The following is a 21,202-nucleotide window of genomic DNA, read 5'->3' on the forward strand; positions in this document are numbered from 1 at the left end:
CAAAAACAAGGACAAAACAGCCCAAACTTGCCCCCCCTTCTCCCTCAAACTAAGGGGGCAGCAGGGGACAGAGTCGTCGGAGGAGGGAGGGGATCAATCCTCCTTCTCTCCCGGGATCTCTTTTATTTCAGCATCGGAGCCGCTTTGCAAGAGGCATCCAATCTCTCCTTATCTCGGCCAGGCTCCTTTCAGGCTGAGATCCGGGGGGGGGGGGGGAGGAGGGGGGGGGGGAACGGACGAAAAGAAAAAGAAAAAAAAAAAAAAAAAAGAGAGAGAGAGAGAGAGAGGGGGTAATTGTTCTTTATTTCTCTCCTCCTTCCCCCCTTCTTTTTTTTTCAAATTTAATACGACGGCCGCCGCCGCCGCTTTCAGGTCATTTATATGCCTAATTTAGTGATAAAAGTCAATAAGCCAGGATCACACAGCCTTGTCCCCACTTCCTTGCAAAATAGGGCACAGCGAGGAGTGTGTGTGTGTTTGTGTTTGTGTCTCAGAATGGGATGGAGAGAGAAAGATTGAGAAGAAGGGGGGAAAAAGAGAATATTTTTTTCCTCTACCAAATCCGCCTCCGCCTCTTCTAAAGCATCCTTTTTTTAATGTCATGAGACTGATCTTGCTTTTGCTGTCAACCAAGGCAGGTTTGGATTTCCCTCCTTGGGGATCTTCCTCCTAGACCCACCAGAAGAAAAAAGAGAGAGAGAGAGAAAAGAGAGAGAAAGAACCCTAAACAAAACCCAACCACCCGCGATAGAATCGGTTTTAACATTTCTCTTTGGTTTGACCAAACCCCGCCCAGGAAATATACACATTTCTATATTGGAAATAATTTTTTTAGGGAGTGGGTGGTTTTGTTTTGTCTTTTTTTTAAAGGGGTGGGGGATGTTTCCTTTGGTAAAGTCGGAGGAGAGGGTTCCCCCCCCTCTAATTTTTTTAAAAAGAGAAATGCTAAGGTGTCATCCTCCCTTCCTGGTCTATCTGTAATTGAATCTAGGTCAGTATTCTAAAGCAAGAAAAGTATGCTTCTGACTTTCCTACATCGCCCTAGAATTTAGGGGAAAAGGGGGGTGAGTTGTCTTTGCAATTTCATTTAAAATGTAATGGTGGATGAACTGATAAGCAAATGGGGGTTTGGGAGGGGGCTCTGCTTAAGAGGAGAGAGAGAGAGAAAAAAAATAAGGCATGGTTTTAATATGCTTCCAGGTGGGGGGAAATGATTTACATGGGAGTTTATTTCCTCTTTGCTGATATGAAAGAATTACAGATACAAAACCCACTGATCTATAGAATAAAAAAAAGAAAGAAAAGAAATGTTATTTTGCTGTAAAGGTATCAGTTCATTTATATTCATTTAACCATCCATCCATCAATTTAGTTTCTCACTCCTTGCACATATTCCTTAGCTCTGTTAAAGCCTACCAACCAATATACTTTTCTGGAATATACAATGAAGTTCCCCTTTGCTTAATAAATAAATAAATTTTTTTAAAAAAAGCATGGGATGAAGTTAGTAAAGAGGAGACCGTTTTCACCCTGGGGAACACATGTGCACACACACAGACACACACAGACACACACAGACACACACACACACACACACACACTTCTGGAGAGAGGGAGTACTAGTAAAGATGAACCAGTCATTTATTCATACATATTAAACTGATTCATCTTCCCATTCATCAATCCCTTTATAGTCATGTGCCACAGATATATACACACATCTCCACGACATTCATTTTGTTCATTATGCTGGTGATGATTATGCAAATATAATGTAGACGTGAAAAATTAGTGCACAAATATAAAATACAATATTCCAATATATCAGACACACACACACACACACACACACACACACACTGAGATAATGCATTTTATAGCTGGGCACTGATTTGGCACACCTACATTATGTTTCATATTGGCATATTTATCAATAATGATCTGAAAAATCAGAATAAGAATAATTTGAATGCATTTGTGTACATAATGTACACAACGCACACACACTTCTTAGTGAAAAAAGAGGAAGTTCTTTCTTCATTTACTGTACAGAATAAAAGAAAGAGAAGGTCAGATTAGATTCTCATAATACAGAATAGTCCCATCTGGTTTTTAAATCAATAAAAGATTTTCACTGGAGGGAACAGAGAGAGACACAGTTTGCTCTTTGTCAGGAGTATTCAAAGAAAGCAAGGCCAAACCCTTTCTCCCTGGAAGCAGCACATGCAAACATTAAAGCCAAGCAAGACCATTGTAGAAGAAGCTCATTTTTAAATCTTTACTCTCTGTACATTAGGTTTTAAAAAAAACACCATAGTGTTTTAAATGGCTTTTCTCCAGTATTTGACTCTTTCAGGCCTACTTGGGTGAGAAGTTGCAGGAAGGTAAGTGGGATTATTCTCCAGTGGTGAAAAAAAAAGGGTACAGTTCAAGTTTATATATATATAATGTCTTACCCATTTATTTGTGTAAAGAACCTTTTTTAAAAAAAAAGGCTAGGGAAATTAGCTCAAATTAAGGAAAGCATAGTAGACAAATATTTAGCAAAGGGAAGTCATGAAAAAGGGAGCAATCCTGGGCTGTCTGTCCCATTGAACTCAGAGGGACTTACTTCTGAGTAAAAATTCATTGACTTGTGTTCCTTGTTTCACTGAAAACACGGTGTGATGGGACCCCCAATATATTCAAATGTATGCATGCTCAAAAGTAAATCCCCACTGTGTGCAATGGTGTTCGCTCCCAGATAAGTGTGCACAGGATTTTAGTTTTACTTGTAATTCATTCTTCCTGGATCATGTCTAGATTTCTATCTTCAGTAAAAGAGTGGCTATGCAGCATTCTGAACTTCTTTCTCACTCTTTCAGAAACACACATCTAAATAACAGACTTATGAAATGCTCCAGACAGCCTCAAAACAATGAGACAAGCAACTTGGCAGAGAGCTTACAAAGAGATCAAAGTCTGAATGTTAAATGGGGTGCATTTTATAAAAAAAAAAAAAATTGAACCCATACCTGAATAAATCCACGATCCTGTTATAAACCATAGTTAATTATAAGGTTGCTACCAGGCTGTAAAAGAGTAAAACAAAACACGGTTTAAAGAAACATGCATGGAATTAATGCATTGAAAAGGCACTCTTGAAATACAAGCACAAGTGGAAATTAGAGTCATTGGCATCCACAGACTGGGGGCTTTTGTTTAAATTATGTAACATGGGTTTTGTGCTTGACTTTGGCAGTGGGATTCTAAAATTAAACCACTGAACCACACAAAAGCCCAGTCCCTCCTAACTAGTCTCATTTCAATCAGTGGGAGCTTGGCCATACATTTCCATGAGAGCCCAAAGGGACTTCAAAGACCCAATTGGGTTGGGAACTGAAATGCTGTTGCATAGTGCTTAATTTTATTAATCTTTTTAAGCCCACTGCTTTTGAACAAATGCCCATTTAAAGCAGTTTTGCATAATTACATGTTTCAGTCGTGTTTGAGTTGATTCTTAATTTATTATTATTATTATTATCATCGTCTTGGGTTGCATGAAAATTTCTTGATTCATTTGCTGAAACTGAGTCAGGTCTCTCTCTTGAGCTCTTTTCTCTGAGACACTTTCAGGATTCACTGCTTTGCTGCAAGAAGGTTTGGACACAGAGGACGGTGCCAGCTTCTAGAATGGGTGAGCAAATCTTTCTAGTGTTCTTCAGTTCAAATGTTCTCCAGTATAGAGTTGTGTTGCTGCACTGTGTCCCAGAATATAGTAAAGTTCCTCCCATACAAGGTTTTTCTTTATCTTTTTTCCCCTGTATGTCTTCTTGGTCACCCAAAGTCACCTCTGTCTTCCATATAAATAAATAAGGAGGCTGCTTCAGGTCATGAAGCAAGCTAGGTCTAGGGTGCTAAGTGAAGATAAAGGCTGCTGTTTCATGGTGTAACAAGATCTTTTCAAGTGTTGGCCCTAGCATGCCTTCAGTGTTTGGAGAAAGTGCCATTTGGACTCTATCTAGTTTAGGCAAAAAAATGGTCCTGGGGCAGCATTACTACCTGTACTTAACTTACTGTGGTTTCCATTTAAGACCGGGTAAACATTGGGGCTGTCCAACAACATCTGGGAGGCTACATAATTCCCATCTCTGATTTAAAACTTTAGCAGAACCAGCTGAAATCCACAGAGCTTAATTTCAAGTAGATATTCTGTAAATATAAGAAAGACAGGTTCGTCTCATTGCATCTCCTTAACATGGGCATTCAAAAAAAGTTACTTTGATAACCTGTTTCATAAAGCCAATCTAAAGTTTGATGAGAGTTATACATGAGTTTAAATATCTTCCTTTGAATTCAATGGGACTAATAGCTCATGGATTTGGCTTTCTTTGCTCCTGGATTCTACATATATCTGTGAAATGTTTAAGTTTGCATATACCTGTGAAATGTTTATTAAATGTTAATGTTTATGAAATGAAAAAACCTAAAATACGAGCAGGGCAGAACTATGTGAAATATAGGTACACACCCCAGGGAATCCAGAGGGTTCTTACTGAAAGCTGTATGTGAGAAATACATGCTTACTGTTACGATGAATGGCCTGTTAACATATTAAGACTCAGCCCTACAGTCTGACACGACTAGACAGTTCTGTCAAGGGAAAACCTTTACCTTTTACCTTTTATACACAAACACAGAATCAAAGTGAGGGCTGCAGGAAACAAGTAAACATGCACCACACACACCTGTACATAGACATTTTCCCATAAGTTGTAGCCTCAGACTTTCCCCTTTAGTGTACTCTGTGAGGGAGCATCCTTCAGTGATAGTACTTTGTTTTATATGCTCAACTCTGATATCTCTGGTTAAAAGGACCAGGTAGAAGACATTGGGAAAGGTTCTAGCTAGGAAGAGAAAACAACAGTTACCTACATAGAGGTGCAAATTGTGTGGCCCTCCCGATATTGCTCAACTACAGCTCCCAGCATCCTCACCATTAGCAATGCTGACCAGACCTGCTTGGAGTTACAGATCAACAGTATCATGAAGGCCACATAATTTGTATTCCTGGCATAGATGGGCATATAGTCTGACCTGGTGAAAGAAAGCATGCTGTTTGCCTCAAACATAGCAAATATAGGCTTGCTGGTTTGAAGATTGCCAGGATACTTTTTTAATGGATCCATCTTACTCTTATATCTAACAGAATAAACAGAGCACTATGTGTGTTTGAATGATGGGAGGAACATCAGAAATGCATGGGATGATGTTCACAAAAGAGGTTGGCCTCTAGACCATGGGATGAACCTTGGAGAGTTGTGGAACACTGAACCATACCCCAATTTCTAAAGTGTTTGTACAAGAGAATTAGAATGGATTTTGCTTTGCAGATCTATAATGTGAGTATAAAAGAAAGATTGGAAAGAGTGCTTATTTGATTTTAAAAAAAATCTCTCTTCCATTTCCCCCCTCAAGTTAAGGTGAACATGCTAAAAGATAGTCATGTGTAAAAACAATGGTCTCTTTCCCTTCTCTTTGTTTATATGTGGTAATTTCCTTGCAGATGTTTAAAGTGAGTCAACACAAGTGAAGCTTTAAGCCTTATGGTTCAAAGGCCATTTTGGTGAACTGGGCATTTGAGGCTATGTTAGGGTTTATTTCTCACTGTGGAAACATAAAATGTTTCAGAAGTTCTATTATTTTTTTGCACACACGTACACACCTTTGTCTCTCTGAGTTTTTCTTTTCCATTGAGGTTTATGAAATTAGGTGCTCCTGGCTGCTCAGGAACATAAAACAAATGTATACTCCAGTTTTGATTTTAATACAGTTAGTTTCTTTGGACTTCAGCAAGAGTTGGAAACAAAACACTTTATTTTAAAAAATGTGTGTGTAGCAGGTTGATTTAACAGAATCTACTTTTGGGGGAAGCAGACAGTTTGATCCACAACACAATTAAATGGATGGATTTAAGCCATTTTAGACCCAATGAAGACAGAGCTACCTGAATTTCAATTTTGGTTGTGGATTGGGAGCTTTGTAACCCCCCTTTGTCACTATACTGTATCTTGAATGCAGTGCAGGCCATCATATTAATTTATGGGTAGTACCACAAACCTGCTAGTATATGTTTTTATAACCCCAGACTTTCTGCATTAATTGAGTATTTCCAGGCTGAAGCTTTATAAGTGCTATTTCTCAAAACACTGCTGTTTCGTGATTCTTGTAGATGGCTCATCTACTTTCTGGTTAGCTGTTCTCGATTATACAAGTATATGTTGAGATATATGTAGGGCACTGTATCTCTCTACTTATGACTACTGTTTCCTTGCTTTTAGCTCTCTTCTCTTGTCAAATCCTGCTTACTTGTCTACATGAAAACCCACCTCTGGAAGCTGCCTTTGTGGAACCTCCTTGAATCTCTCAGTATTGTTCTACCTTATGGACACATTTTCAGATCTGCAATTCTGCTGGAAAAGGTAAGCACTAGAAATCTTTCAGTTAGTAACCTTTTTTGGACCCTTTTTAGTATAACGAGTTTGACTGCTCTTGATGTTTTCTGTCCTTCTGAATCTGCAAATGACTTTGTTTTTGATAATGTTTTCAGTACTGGTTTGTTGGTTTAAAGAAAACGAGTGGTACTAAAGGACTTGTTATGACTAGAGGCTTTTCTGCCACCCTTATGTGACCATAGAAAAGAGTCTAATCTAAAAGAGTGATTGGGATAATTCCCTTCCTTAGTTTTCATTCTTTAAATCGTCCCAAGATAACTTTTACCACCTTCAAGCAAAACCAGGCCAACTTAATTTAATAGTGGGGCCTAATGCTAGCAGTTGGTGACAGTAGTGTCACTAGGATTGGTGTCACCCTGTATGGTAACTCATGGTGTCACCCCCCCCCCCCCATTGACCTCCTCCCATAATACACTATACTGAAGCCTTAGTCATTTTTTGTACTACTGTTACTCATAAATCATAATTCAGATATATATCACTCAATGTAATGTTAATAGCTGAGACATAAACAACTAGCAAACATGAAAATTATCATATGCACAGCCTAAATGTATTTACATGCACATAATTTCATGTGGTTAAAGGGAAAATTTAGTTAGATATGATGTTTTTAAAGAAAATTAGAAAAAGAATAAACAATTTTAATTTTTTAAAATTGAAATTTTTAATTTTTTTATTTTAATAATAATAATAATAATAATAATAATAATAATAATAATTTAAAAACTGAGTCCTCTCCCCCCACTGAACCTTGCTCCACTCACAGCATTGGCTCAGCATTTTAAAATAACACAGACAAACTCCACAGCCTGTTTCTGCCAAAAGCCAAGGTATTCAGGGAGCAGTGGTGTCACCTCCACCTTTGGGTGCCACCTGATGTGGCCCACATCTCTTGAACCCTAGTGATGCCCCTGACTGGTGGAATGCGCTTTGATTTTTTGACATTTACTCAAACATTAGATGATGAGACCTATATGTTCACCAGTTTTGTTATATTGCAATGGCATTACAACCCACTTCCTCTTCTTCAGTGTTACAAGAAGAAGCATCCTGACAAGTTTGTGAGCTGGCCAAAGTTCTGAATTTCTCAAAGTCAAAAGCCCTAAAACTATTAAAAAATAATAATTTATTTAGGAAACCCTAATATAATGAAGGCTTTCTCTTCTTCTGGGCAGAAAGCAGCAGAACATTTGTTGCTTGTATATTTGGGTTACATGCTAATATAATAATAAATAAATGTTTATTTCTATACCGCTATTCCTCAATGATCACAGCTGTGTACAAGATATATAAAAACAATATAAAATGACAAAAACCCCTCCAACCCCCCACATATACAATATAAAAACAGTTAAAACATCATAAAACCCCCAATACACATAGCTGACAAGACAAAATGCATATGTACATTGCTAGAAGGGGAGAAGAATCACAAAAGAGCTCATGGGGGAAAAGCCTGGCGAAAAAGGAAGGTCTTCAGAGTCCTTTTAGAAGCATCGAGGGAGGTGGCTGTACGGAGCTCGTCGGGCAAGGTGTTCCAGAGTTGAGGGGCTGAAATGGAGAATGCCCTCCGAGTTACACTATAGCGTGTGTCTGGAATTCTTAGAAGATGTTTCCCGCCTGACCTGAGAGTGTGGGGCGGATTGTATGGGGAGAGGTGGTCCTCCAAGTACCCTGGGCCCAAGCCATTTAGGGCTTTATAGGTTGTAACCAACACCTTGTATTGAGCTCGGAAGCGAATGGGCAGCCAATGAAGAGCTTTCAAAACAGGTGTTATATGACTGGCCCTGGGACATCCAGTGACCAGTCTGGCTGCCATATTCTGCACTAACTGAAGCTTCCGAGTTTGGTACAAGGGTTGCCCCATGTAAAGTGCGTTACAGAAATCCAACCGAGAGGTTACCAGAGCATGTACCACGGTTTCAAGGTCCCCCCGGCCCAGGAAGGGTCGCAGCTGGCGTATCAGCCGAAGCTGATAGCAGGTGCTCCTGACCGTTGCATCCACCTGAGATGTAAAGTGGAGCGATGAGTCCAGAAGCACCCCCAGACTGCGTACAGAGTCCTTCACAGGGAGCATGACCCCATTCAGGACAGGTGGAAAAATTTCCTTCCCTGGGCCAGGAGAGCCTATCACCAGTACTTCCGTTTTCTCTGGATTCAAACTGAGTCTGTTTTCCCTCAATATGAAACCTCTATACAATTAAAACTTCTATGTAACCACTTGTAGGGATTTCTCCCACTTAAAAGAGTTTCTGTGTTGATTGATGAGGCTGTTACTGTGACTACAGAACAAAAAATGGATTTTAAATTTTAGACAGACTAAAAGCTTATGTCTTCTTCCTCATTATTAATACAGCAAATCTTAAACTGATGTCCTTTCATGACACACAAAATCAGCAGGGTGAGGCAACCACCTTATTCTGCCTTCTGGTAGAGCTGACTTGACATAGGCTACAGTGAAATTCTGAGATTAAGTTGTGGTTTTGAATGTAGTTCTCTTTTGTTGCCTTAATAAAAAACAACAACACCCAAACAGCCCTGTGGTTTCAGGAGATCAAAATTATGTTATTACAGAAAATCAGCTTCTCAAAACATGTTTTATCTTAAAGTGGCTATCTATGCATCTGACTGCCCCTAAAGCTATTCAAGTTAAGCTATTTAGCTTCAGATTCTAAAATAATTCACATTGGTAACAATAATCTCACCACAATTAAACTCAGGAGCCTCCGGCCAAGCTAATCTAATCTTCATCAACAACCTCTAAATTAGCTGAACAGGATCACAGAAACAAGATTCAAAATTGGGCAAAAGAAAAGTATAAACTACATATAAACAGAAAAACTAATGTTTTTGAACAAACCTTCAGTAGCACTGAATTTTTTTTTTTTTTGGTGCAGTTGTTCTTTTTTACATAAATCTACTGCAAAGGTTTAAATTGTAATATAGCAATATGCTCAGGTGAATTACTGCAGCCATAGTGGCAAAGTTCAACACCTCTACTCCTGGAAATGCCAACTATTTTTTTTAGTTAAGGCCTAGGTTTACTTGCTTTCATTACCATGTTCATTACCTTGGCAGAGAAATATGACAGCGTATATAGACAATAAGGAGCCAGTATGGTGTGTGGTTTGTGTGGGACTGTGATTCTGGAGACCAGGGTTTAATTCCCTGCTCGGCCATGGAAACCCACTGGGTGGCATTGGGCAACATATTCTGCTAGTCTCAGAGGAAATTTGTCCCCTGAATAAACCTTGCCAAGAAAATGTTGTGATAGGGTTGCCTTAGGCTTGCCATAAACCAGAGATAACTTGAAAGCACTCAAAAATAATACAGGAAATGGATTGGATCCATTGGGACAAGTTAGTCATGACTAATTTAGGTTCTATGGATTCCAGTGGGACCAAAGGATGATTAAAATATCCTTTCATTTTTTTCTTTTCTGGGGAAGGGAGGTTGGTCAGAGCTCTGGAATGATGACACAGCCCTTGCTTGGGACTTAGCAGTTGCCAGGAGAAAAAAAAAATACAAGTTCTTACTCAGTTGAAGCTTTGATTAGACCAGAAGATGAAGTAGAGAATAGCTTTCTCCCCCATAGTCCAAGTGTTATAATAATGGAAGAAATGTGCTTCCCTACTTGAACAAATTGAGAGAGGAAAGGATATATATACACTATATATATATACACACACACACACACACACACAGTAGAGTCTCGATTATCCGACATAAACGGGCGGGGTGATAGTTGGATAGCCGAAAATGTTGGATAATCCGGAGGGTCCAAGAAAAGCCTTGAAATCACTATGAATTGCAAACGTATTGAAGTTTTATTGCAGAAACAGTAAAAGTAACATTGCAGTAACGTTATAGGAATAACATTGTAACGTATAAACAGTCCTCTAAAAATGTAAAGAAATCACTGATCAACATTGTGATGTACAATATGTACTGTATAAACACTTCAGTCCTCTGAAAATGTAAAGAAATCACTGAGCAGTGACGTTGGATAATCCGGAATGTTGGATAATCGAAGGTTGGATAATCGAGACTCTACTGTATATATATATATGCAGGCCTTATTCATATCTACCGCTAAAGGCAGCTTTGCGTAACCTAGCACCCTCCAGATGTGTTGGACTGTAAGTCACACTGTTCCTAGACAGCCACTAGCTGAGATAATGGGTGTTGCAATTCAATAGGCCCAGAGAGTCTCAGACTGGAAAACATTGTTTTAAAGCAGGGGTTTGCAAAGTGCATCCTTGGGGCAGCACCCAAAACTATTTTGCAGCCCTTGTCCTTTTCAGACTCTCTGGAGTGAGATAGGCAACTGTACAGTGGGCAAGGGGCATTCTCTCCTCTGCCTGCCCGATGTGTTGCACAGGCACATTTCAGCACATTGGAGATAATGGAATTGCTGCCTTTTGGGCCACTTTTCAATCTATGTTATTTTTTTCCCCTGAGGGTTTGAATGGCTCCGGGGATTGAGGGAATGGAACCATTGCATTTGTAGGTAGTTATGGAAGGGGGGGGGGTTGTACAAAAAAGTACCCACAAGTCATGCAAAAAGCTAAAATTGGGAGTTCTGGGCCTGGAGGAAGGCTTCAGAGGCAGCACCTAGCCTCCCAAGGAATACATGTACGCTGTAGGCTGTACTTTGCCCATCCCTGCCCTAGATCATTCTTGGTCTGAAAAAAAAGTATGAATTGTATCTTCTGCAAGCCATCTATTTACTCATCAAATAGGTTACAGGGTCTCCCTACACAACTTTACCTTTTAAAATACCTATTTTTCCAAAGAGGAAGTAGACTTTCTATCACCTCTGGTTTTGTCTTTCAGTTTTTGGCAGTGCATGGAGTCCTGGAAAGGTCCAAGGGGCAGAAAATTTGCCTCTAAATGTGCCATGAGTTGTATTCTCCTGCCTTATATCATGACTTTGCAGGGGAGGCTTGCAGTACAGGATCAGCCTGTAAAATATCCCAGGTGAAGAAATCTCTAGTGTTTCCAGACTCAATCTTTGTGAGCAGGGTAAGAGAGAAAACCTTGCAGGGTTTGGCTTTATGGGCAGAGGGCTGAGTGTGTTGCGCAGGGGCACCCCCTCCCCCAGGAATTCCTCCTTGCAATGAAATTTTCCTTCAGTCCCTAAATTTCTAACATTGCAGAATGTGAGACATTGCAAACCATTTATACCCCGCACTCTTATATTTGCTGTATTTGCATTTCCTTGGCAATTTTGCCTTTCCCTTTTGTTTGCATGCCAAACTATATTTCTAAAATACAAACTGAAGTTTTAAGATACTAAAATTGTACTGGGGCATCGCTGAGGATGGTATCACCACGGAGTGGGGGGTGGGGTGGGGCCTTGCCCTTCCTTCTCGGCTGCCTGCCCACCTAGACTGCTGCTGAGTGGGGGAGGAGTGTCCATTCAGGGTCCTGGCTGCTCTCTTAGCAGCCACACCAGACCCTAAAGGCACCACACCTCCAGGGGGCCAGTTTAGGGTCTGGTGCAGCTGCTTAGTGAGTGGGAAAGGGAGGTGACACCGTTCCTTGCTTGCTCAGTAGCTTTGCCAGTCACTGTGGATGTACCACCCCACTGGATGACACCCCCCCTCTGGGATATCACCCAGTGCAGTCTGCACTCTACACACATCCCAGTGAAGCCTCTGCAATGCTAGAAATTTGAGGATGGAAGGAAAAAATCATTTGTGAGAAGGTAGCATTCTTATCTGGGAGCTTAATGCCCTCATTTTGTTCCCTCCTACAGCTACACCCCTGAGGCTGCATTACTTCAGTCCCTAATCAACTTCATATGTTTTCTTTTTTCTTTTTGTGGAACTGAAATTGGGATGTACTAGGGGAAAGCAAATGGTAGAGAAGAAGGAGATCGTATGAAAAAGAAAGCCAACCATTTTGACACTAGATGGATCTTTTTTCAGACTGAAATGTCAAGCTCCCATATTCATAAGAGGCTTCTTATTTCAAGACTGATCCACTAAGTACCCACAAGGTTGAACTGGAGACATTTTGCTTCTAGAGTATCAGCATGTGATGCCTTTCTCAATCAAGGTGTACAGAACCCAAGGAGGCCTGCTGTTTTGACCCTAGAAGCAGAGACCTCCATGTGTGCCTCACCTATCCCTTGTCCATTAAAACAATGATATGATATCAAAGGATTATTTTATTCCACAAAGTAATCAGAAGGAAGGAGAATGGGTTTAAGAGGTTTCTTTAGCTACTTGCTAGACATGCTAACAAGTGAGTAATCAAGATCTCCTGCTGTTTGTAGCCCCTGCAACTTTATTTCTAGGCAAAAAATAATAATCTTCCTTTGTTAAGCAAAGTACACACAGAGATACACACATATTAATGTGCATGCACAGACATCACTGAAGTATAGGCTGATTAATCAAAAGGATGCAAACAACTCGTCCCATGCTTTGGATTATAATCACCTAATCAACAAGGCAGCAGGTACTGTAGTTTCACTATGCAGTCTGTACAATTTTACATCCTGGGTAATTTATGCCATTTGTCCATAAATCTTTCTTGCACATGCAAACATTCTCTTGAGCTGACAGAAAAATACCCCACCAGTATTGCAGGTGAAGAGACAAACTGCAGTTTATTTTTGGAGGACTGACATCCCCATCTCTGACAAGGAAAATATTCAATTGGAAAAGAAAAGAAAGCATTTGAAAAGAAAACAAATCGCTTAAAAGACTTTTAGGAAGCGGTGGTGGGATGTATTCAGTAACCAGATTCAGATTTGCAGAAAAGAGAGAGGACAACTGTGGCCACAAGCTAAAGACATTTCTAATTTTGCTGACCTTCATTTCTATTACATGATCCATCTTATTGTCCCCTATGTGGACTTATGTAGACTTTCCTCCTCCTGGTGGTAACAATTCAAGCTATTTCTTTTATAAAGGATGAGGAGGAGGAGGTATTGAGCTCTGTTGTAAAAGTGCTGGTGCTCTTTCTCTCTACCATCTTCCAATTTACAGGTTTTTGAAAAATTGTTCATCTTTGGGACGAGAAGAATTTATTCCTTTTTAAAAAAAATCTGAATGTGGGAGAAACCAAAAATGATAAATTTATCTATCTGGGCCAAAGTTTTGTCTGCTTAAGTCTAAGTTTGAATATCTGTGTATTCAACTGCTATAGTGCTGAAAGACCTAAATGCCCTGAAGGTTCCCAATTCTGTCCGATTTTGGAAACTAAACAGGGTCAGTCATGGTTAGTACTTAGATGGAAGACTTCTAAGGAATGCAGGTGCTCTGTAGGCTGTGTTCAGAAGAAGGCAATGGCAAACCACCACTGAGTAGATCCAGCCTAAGAAAACTCTATGAAATTTATAGGGTCAACAGGGGACTTGAAAGCACACAATGGTGAATTAGGGTTGCCCACCTGTTTCTTCCTCAGAGACTTCTCATGTTTACCGGTTATATTACTCACAGATAAAATATCTAATAGCTATTCCTATCCAATTTGACCAGTGTGAATGAGTGAAAAAAATATTTCAGTTTGGTTTCTATCATAATGTACAAATATTCATATTTTTTCCATATTCAGGGTGAAAAGAACTCAGATTTTCTTTTATAATATTATGTTCAGGATAACTTGAAACTGATAGATCCTTCCGTTCCTAGCTAGTACTATCAGATATTTCCCCCAAATCCTTATACTGCCTTGTTTCCTTATGTCAGAACCATGAACACATTGAGTTGGATATTCTTTTGGCTAATAACTCATTGGACATTTCTCACTGAACAAAAGAATTCAGCATTTTCATTAAACATAATCTGTTCATCCTGTGATGCAGTTATTTGACCAAGGCTATACTAAGCTTGATGATGAAGCAGGGTATTTTAATGTTAGTTTCCTATGTTCAAAAATACAATATAAACTGACTAATTGTATTAAGATTTTTCTCAGGAATAAACCCTACATTTGATGGGGCTTATTCCCAAGCAAGGGGCTGTACAGACTGGTGGGAAAGGCTGGTCTAGGAGTGAAGTTGGGGTGTGGCATCCACATGACGCATGCCCCGACTCCACCCCAGGCTGGTGTGATGCTACGCACTGCACCACATGTCATGTGGCATCACAACGCTCCTCTGGCACTGTGTCTAATCATCATCATCATCATCATCATCATCATCATCATCATCATCATCATCATCATCATTTATAGCCCGCCCAATCACAAGGAATCTGGGCGGGTTACAGCAATAGAAATACAAAGAATACAATAAAATAAAATACAATAAAATAAGATAAAAGAGAGTGACATAAGTCATAGAATTCACAGCTAGACCTAATGGAACTGGGCCTGTCTTTTTCACTCCCTCCCAGGTCTGATAATGACAGTAGGTATGGAGGGAGGGTTCTTCTTCTTGAGGCAAGAATTTTATTTTAATTAATTTTATTTTAATTATTATTAAATTTAAGAGAAGAATTGGTGGACAGAGCAACGTAAGTCACAGTAAATGGGGAGAGGAACTAGGTAGGGAAGGCCTATTGGAAGAGATCTGTCTTAAGAGCATTCTTAAAGGCTGTAAGAGTAGAAATGTGACAGATCTCCTTCGGCAGGTAATTCCATAGCTTCAGAGCAGCGGTGGTGAAGACCCTCTGGGTAACTGAGGTTAGTCTAGATTTTTTTGGCTGAAGTAGATTCTTCCTCGAGGACTTTAGAGTGCAGGATGGACAGTACAGAAGAAGGCATTCCCTTAAGTATTCTGAACCCAAGCCATGTAGGGCTTTAAAGGTAATCACCAACACCTTGTCCCTTGTCCAGAAACTAATTGTCAGCCAGTGAAGGGATTTCAAAACTGTTGTTATGTGATCAATACGAGAAGTACCTGTAATTAACCTGGCTGCCATATTTTGTACAAGTTGATGTTTCCGAACTTGGCACAAGGGTAGCCCCATGTAGAGCGCATTACAGAAGTCCAATCGAGAGGTGACCAGCGCATGTACTACTGTTTCAAGGTCTCCTGGTTCCAGGAAGGGACACAGCTGGCATATCAGCTGAAGCTGATAACAAGTGCTCCTGACTGTCGCATCCACCTGAGCTGCAGGTGAAGAGATGAGTCGAGGAGCACCCCCAAGCTGCGGATAGAGTCTTTCAGGAGAAGTGTGACCCCATCCAGAACTGGCTGACATAATTCCATACCTGGGCTTGGGTTTCCTATAACGAGTACTTCCGTCTTACCTGGATTCTGCTTGAGTTGGGTTTCCCTCATCCAGTCCATTACCGCCCCAAGACAGGCATTCAGAGGGGAGATGCCATCCTTAGTCACTGCATCAGTCCGAGACATAGAGAAATATATTTGGGTGTCATCAGAGGTACTGATAACACCCTGCCCCATGTCTCTGGATGATCTCGCCCAGCGGCTTCATGTAAATGTTAAAGAGCATGGGAAACAGGATGGTGCCCTGGGGGATACCAAATTTTAGCTCTCTCTTAGAAGAGCAACTGTCTCCAAGTGCCACCATCTGGAATCTGCCCGAGAGGTAGGACCGGAACCACTGTAGAACAGTGCCTCTGATACCCAACTCTCTCAGGCGTTCTACATGACACAGCTCCAAAGGAGTGCATAAAAGCCACACGCAGGCAGCTATGGCACCCTTTCCAGCAGAGATCGGGGCCGCGGCATGTAGTTGCCACTGCCTTGATCTGGCACCAAAAGGGGCAGACTATCGAGCCTGTTGAGGATTGTTTGCAGCAACAGTCTACTGTGTTAGTGGTTCTCAACATTTGTTGTCCAAAGGCTTTGGATTTCAGTCTTAGAAGGTCCAGTCAGCATGACCAATGTTCACAAATTCTGGGAGATGAAGGAACTTGACAGGCCAGCCATTAATCCCAGCCTGGGGGTGGAGTCAGGGCATGGCGTCCATATGGCACATACCCTGACTTCGCCCCCACACTGGCGTGATGCTGCACGCCACTCCATATGGTGTGCCGCATCACAATGTTCCTCTGGCACTGTGTCTACATGATGCAGTGTCAAAGGAACATGGAAAAGCTGTGTGCTGGTGGCTACTGCCCCTTTCTAGGGTGCAAAAGGAAAGGAGAGATTGGGGCTATGGCATGCTGTTGCTGCAGCCCCAATCTGGTGCTGATAGATGCGGCTGTGGGCTGCCTGTACAGCCCTAAAGTCTGAGAATCACTGTACTATATTGCTTTGGGACAACCTCACACTCCCAACCCAACAAGGCAATTTTTGTGCATAGAAACAACTTTTTATTTATTCACTCATTTGTTTGTTTATCAGATCTCAATCCATCAAGGCTCCTAAGGTATTGTACAATGTGTAAAAACCTTTAAAACTTTAAATACATAACTAACCTCCCCTCCAACAAAACAAAACAAAACAAAACAAAACAACCAGAATAACACTCCTCTTTAAAAATAGTTCTTAAACCATAGATTTAAAAAAGCAACAACAGTTCAACAAAGCTAAAAATGGCCAGAGCAGTAATTCCTAATTTGAAGAATCAACAGCAAAATAGTAACATTGAAATAGCGAAGAAATCTTTGATGGATAGAAACTGAGAAGGAATGGACTTAGCCTGACCTCCTTAGGGAGGGAGTTCCACAGTCAGGGTGCTGCTCCAAAGAAAGCCCTATTATATCTACTTACTAACCCAGACTTATGAAGTGGTAGGACATGCAAGAGGACCTTAGTTGAGAATCTTAGATTTATGGATTGCTCCCAATGCATGTGCAGAAACAGCTAATATTCCTTGTATGAGGCCGCTTGGCTTCCACATGTTAAGGGGAAACAGAGTCATAGAGTTGGAAGAGACCACAAGGACCATCAAATCCAACCCCCCTGCCATACAGGAATACACAGAATCACAGAGTTGGAACAGACCACAATTCCTTGAGTCTAATCCTCTATCAAGGAGTCAAAGCATCCAACAAATGGCCATCCTGCCTTTGTTTAAAAACAGTTCCTATTTAAAAAGGAAGTTCCACCGCTCTCCGAGGTAACACATTTCACTGTTAAATAGCTCTTACCATTAGGAAGTTCTTCCTAATGTTTGTTTGTTTGTGAATTTATATTCCCCCTTTCTCCCAAAATGGGATTCAGGTGGAATCTCTATTGCTGTAGTTTGAATCCATTGCTCTGTGTCATATTCTCTGCAACAACAGAAAGCAAACTTGCTCCTTCCTTCATATGACATTTTTTGAAAGAAGGAGCAAGCCTGTTTTCTACTGGGTAGATATGAGATGTGGGGTGTTGACTTCTGCTGTTCTGTTTTGGGTAGAAGTATGTCCTTGACCATCCATACTACTTTCACACATAATGCTCATGTTTGGGATTTTTTAAAAAAAAAAATCTATTTTGCATATTGTGCATTGACAACTCAGACCCTACATTGACCAGAATCTTTTTTAGGTAGAAATGGACTCTCTTCTGTTTCCTAAACATTGATTGATGTTAAAAAAAATTTATGCTGTTTTATAATTGACCGTCAATTAATATATTGCATGAATTTGTGAGTTTGTGAATCTATGTACTGTAATGTTGATTTTAGCTATTGTCCTCTTGCCTCGATCCATGGGGAGAGGCGGGAAATATAAAGATTTTGTTATTTATTATTATTATTTGTCAGAAAAAAAAGAAAAAAAGAAAAAAAAAGAAAAAGAAAAAAAGGATATTCTTACCTGCATTTGGCAAAGTCATAAAACCACCTTTTGTATTTATAGAAAGCAACATGCTCTCTCAAGTAGTGTGTATGTGTTTTAATTAATTAATTAGTGATCAGTTAAATTCCTCCCTCTCCACCCCAAACTACACACAAAGTGAGGGCTGAAGTACATAGGAGACAACAGATGCCTATATTCAAATGCAGACCACTACCTAATATGAATAAAGTGGATGAGCAGGGAGTAATTTCAAGAAGAGAATGGGGTGAGAGTGATGCGATGTTACATATTCTTTACTCTGTTTACTCATTTTCTTCCCATAAAATCTTTCCCTGTTTAGTTGTTGCTGAGCTGAGCTCTGATCCTGAAAATTAGTTTGCCTGTGGTAAAACAACTTGGAGTAGGGGCAATAAAAGGAATGTGATGGGTAGGGGATGAATTAATCACTTCTCTTTTCCCCAGTTTTGCAATTCAAATATCTCCCTTATAACTCAAAGTAATATAATAATCATTGCAGGACATTTTGTAGCTATCTGCAATTGAAGCATGAGATTGCCTTCACTGTACATTGTTCCATCTTAATGAAGGATTCTTGAACGTACCCCAAATTTTTGTCTGATATTGAGGAATTCTATTTTTGCAGCTACAATCCAGGTTTTCTTCAGCAGATAAACAGCTCTAGAAGTGGTTTCCTTAAATGGATGGATATTTGAAAACCACAGGGACAAGCCAGCCTAGATGCTAGAACCAGAAACAACTTATTGGCTTGGCTAGATGACAGTTCTGTAATTCTGTCTCTTTATCCTTGATTGCTTTATGTCATTGGGAATTCAGAGCTGTCTCATCTTTGTGTTTCTTTTTCCATATCAATATACCACTTACTTGAAAGATATAGAGACATGTTGAGACAGCATGACCATTCTGTTTCTAGCCCATGTTAGTTTTCCATGTGCTCATTCAGTACATCCATCAAATCATGTTTCTGCATCCATGTGATAATTATTTTAAAATTGTATGAAAATTTCTTTTTAAATATAGATTTTTCAAAAATTTGATTTATAGCTCACCTTTCCTTCTAACAACTTCAGGAAACTAAAAAACTCACACAAAAATACATGGGTAAAACTGCAAATTTCCAGTACTTAAAATCACCAATCTAAAAATAATAGATTACACATGCTTAAAACTTATTTTATCTCAAACCACACATTTCTAAAAGTATAATATGGTAAATAACACATTTCAAATGCATTTTTGTATTTTTTTATTGAATCATTTTATAGTGAAATTTAGAAAAGAGGAAAATCTGAAAGATAAATCTATTTTAATCTATGCATAAAAATCAGAGTATGAAACCACTGGACATGATGAGAACCCATGCTATGCTGGTAGACAGATTCTGGGAGTTGCAGTGGAAAGAAACATTTTTTCCAAGATCTGCTCAGAATTCAAAAAGATGGAATATCTCAACCTTCCCTAGTTGCAAAGTTGGTGCAAGAAGGAAATCATCTTCTTTTTCCATATAGGAAGCAGTCAGGATACAGGCTGAGAAATTATGTGTGTGCAACGTGTGACATTTTGTGTTTCAGGATGATTTCATACACTGTTGAGTGCTGCCTGGTTATTTTGAGGATCATTTGTAAGGCCATCCAAGTTATTTTGCTGTCTTTCAAAACACGGCAAAGAGAATTCTTGCCTCCATGATAAGGTACTTGTTACAACTGAATGAAGTGGAAGTTCATTTTAAGACAGAGAAGGAGGAAGTTCCAAAGCATTTAAAAAATCTTATTAATAAATATTACTATTCATGTCCATCACTACTGGAGCTTTAGAGCATGGTGGCATTGTGACTTGCTAAACAGCCTGTGAGCTTGGACTCTAAGAAAGGGAAATAGTTGCTTTAAGAAATGTCGCCATTCTCACACGAAAAAAAGCTTCTAGGGAAGGAATCAGAGACAAAAGTTATGCCAGTCTAGAAGATTGATTAAGTGGTCCTTAGAATGTACTAAACAGCTGCATTAGAATCTGTAAAAGATTTCGTTTTGTCCTCAGGGCATATGAAAGTGTTGCCTTTGGTATCAATCCCTTTGCACATGTGTCTATAAAGAGAAAGAAGGCTGAACCAAAGCTGAAGTATTTTATAATTGTGTTGATTTCAGTGGGATTACATAATACATGTGTGTGCAGGGTGATCAGATGTTCTAACTGCAAAACAGGGCAAGGCATCATAAAATGTAGGACATTTTAAAAAAAATGTAGAACATGACCAAATAAAAACTAAAAACATTCATGGAAATTTACATTTATGCTTCTTAGCCATGCTCCCAACTGGGATGCAGTGGTTTAATGGTTAAGATGCCAGTTCTGATAATCAGAAGATTGGAAGGTTGGTGGTTCAAGGTCCGAGTGCTGCATGATGGGGTGAACTCCTGTCACTAGTCCCAGTTTATGCCAATCTAGGTGTTCAAAAGTATGTAAATGAAAGTAGATAAATAGGTACAACTGTAGTTGGAAGGTAACAGCCTTAGGTGCAGTCATGCTGGCCACATGACTGCCAGATTAGTCTTTGGACAATGCTGTCTCTTCAGCTTAGTAACAGAGATGGGCACTGCCCCCTACAGTCAGTTACGACTGGACACTCATGTCAAGGGACATTTTGGAATTCCTCCTGAACAGAAGGTTAAAATGTTGGACATGTCATGGAAAAGGAGGATGTCTGGTCACCCTGGGTGTTTTGTGAAGAATTTGTTTATTCTTAAAGAGGCTTCACATTGGATTGTATCACATGATAATGAATGGAGTGTGAAAACATTGTGTTTCTATACTGAAGTTGAAACCTTGGTATATGAGGGCAAGGGTAGTATAACTCTTACTATGTCAGATTAAATACCTTGAAGACAAGAGATCCTGGTTGACCTTGGTAGCTAAGCAGGGTAAGGTTTGGATAGTACTTAGATGATGGGCGGCTGCCAAAGAACCACAATTGCTACAAGCGATATTTCAGACGAAGACCATCACTCCTTATTCCTTGCCTGAGAAAACATATGAAA

At 39.8% G+C, this 21,202-nt stretch overlaps 1 long non-coding RNA gene across 1 annotated transcript in view; it reads left to right on the plus strand.

Annotated features, from left to right (window-relative positions):
• Positions 1-1,578: 1,578 nt before the first annotated feature.
• LOC121927191 overlaps positions 1,579-21,202 on the plus strand; it is a 46,491-nt gene continuing 26,867 nt past the window's right edge. The window contains exons 1-3 of the long non-coding RNA XR_006103156.1: positions 1,579-3,676; positions 5,189-5,381; positions 6,321-6,461. This is a non-coding gene — a long non-coding RNA (uncharacterized LOC121927191). The remainder of the gene's footprint in view (positions 3,677-5,188; positions 5,382-6,320; positions 6,462-21,202) is intronic.

Source organism: Sceloporus undulatus, chromosome 3 (assembly GCF_019175285.1).
Source record: "Sceloporus undulatus isolate JIND9_A2432 ecotype Alabama chromosome 3, SceUnd_v1.1, whole genome shotgun sequence".
NCBI classification, from domain to species: Eukaryota; Metazoa; Chordata; class Lepidosauria; order Squamata; family Phrynosomatidae; genus Sceloporus; species Sceloporus undulatus.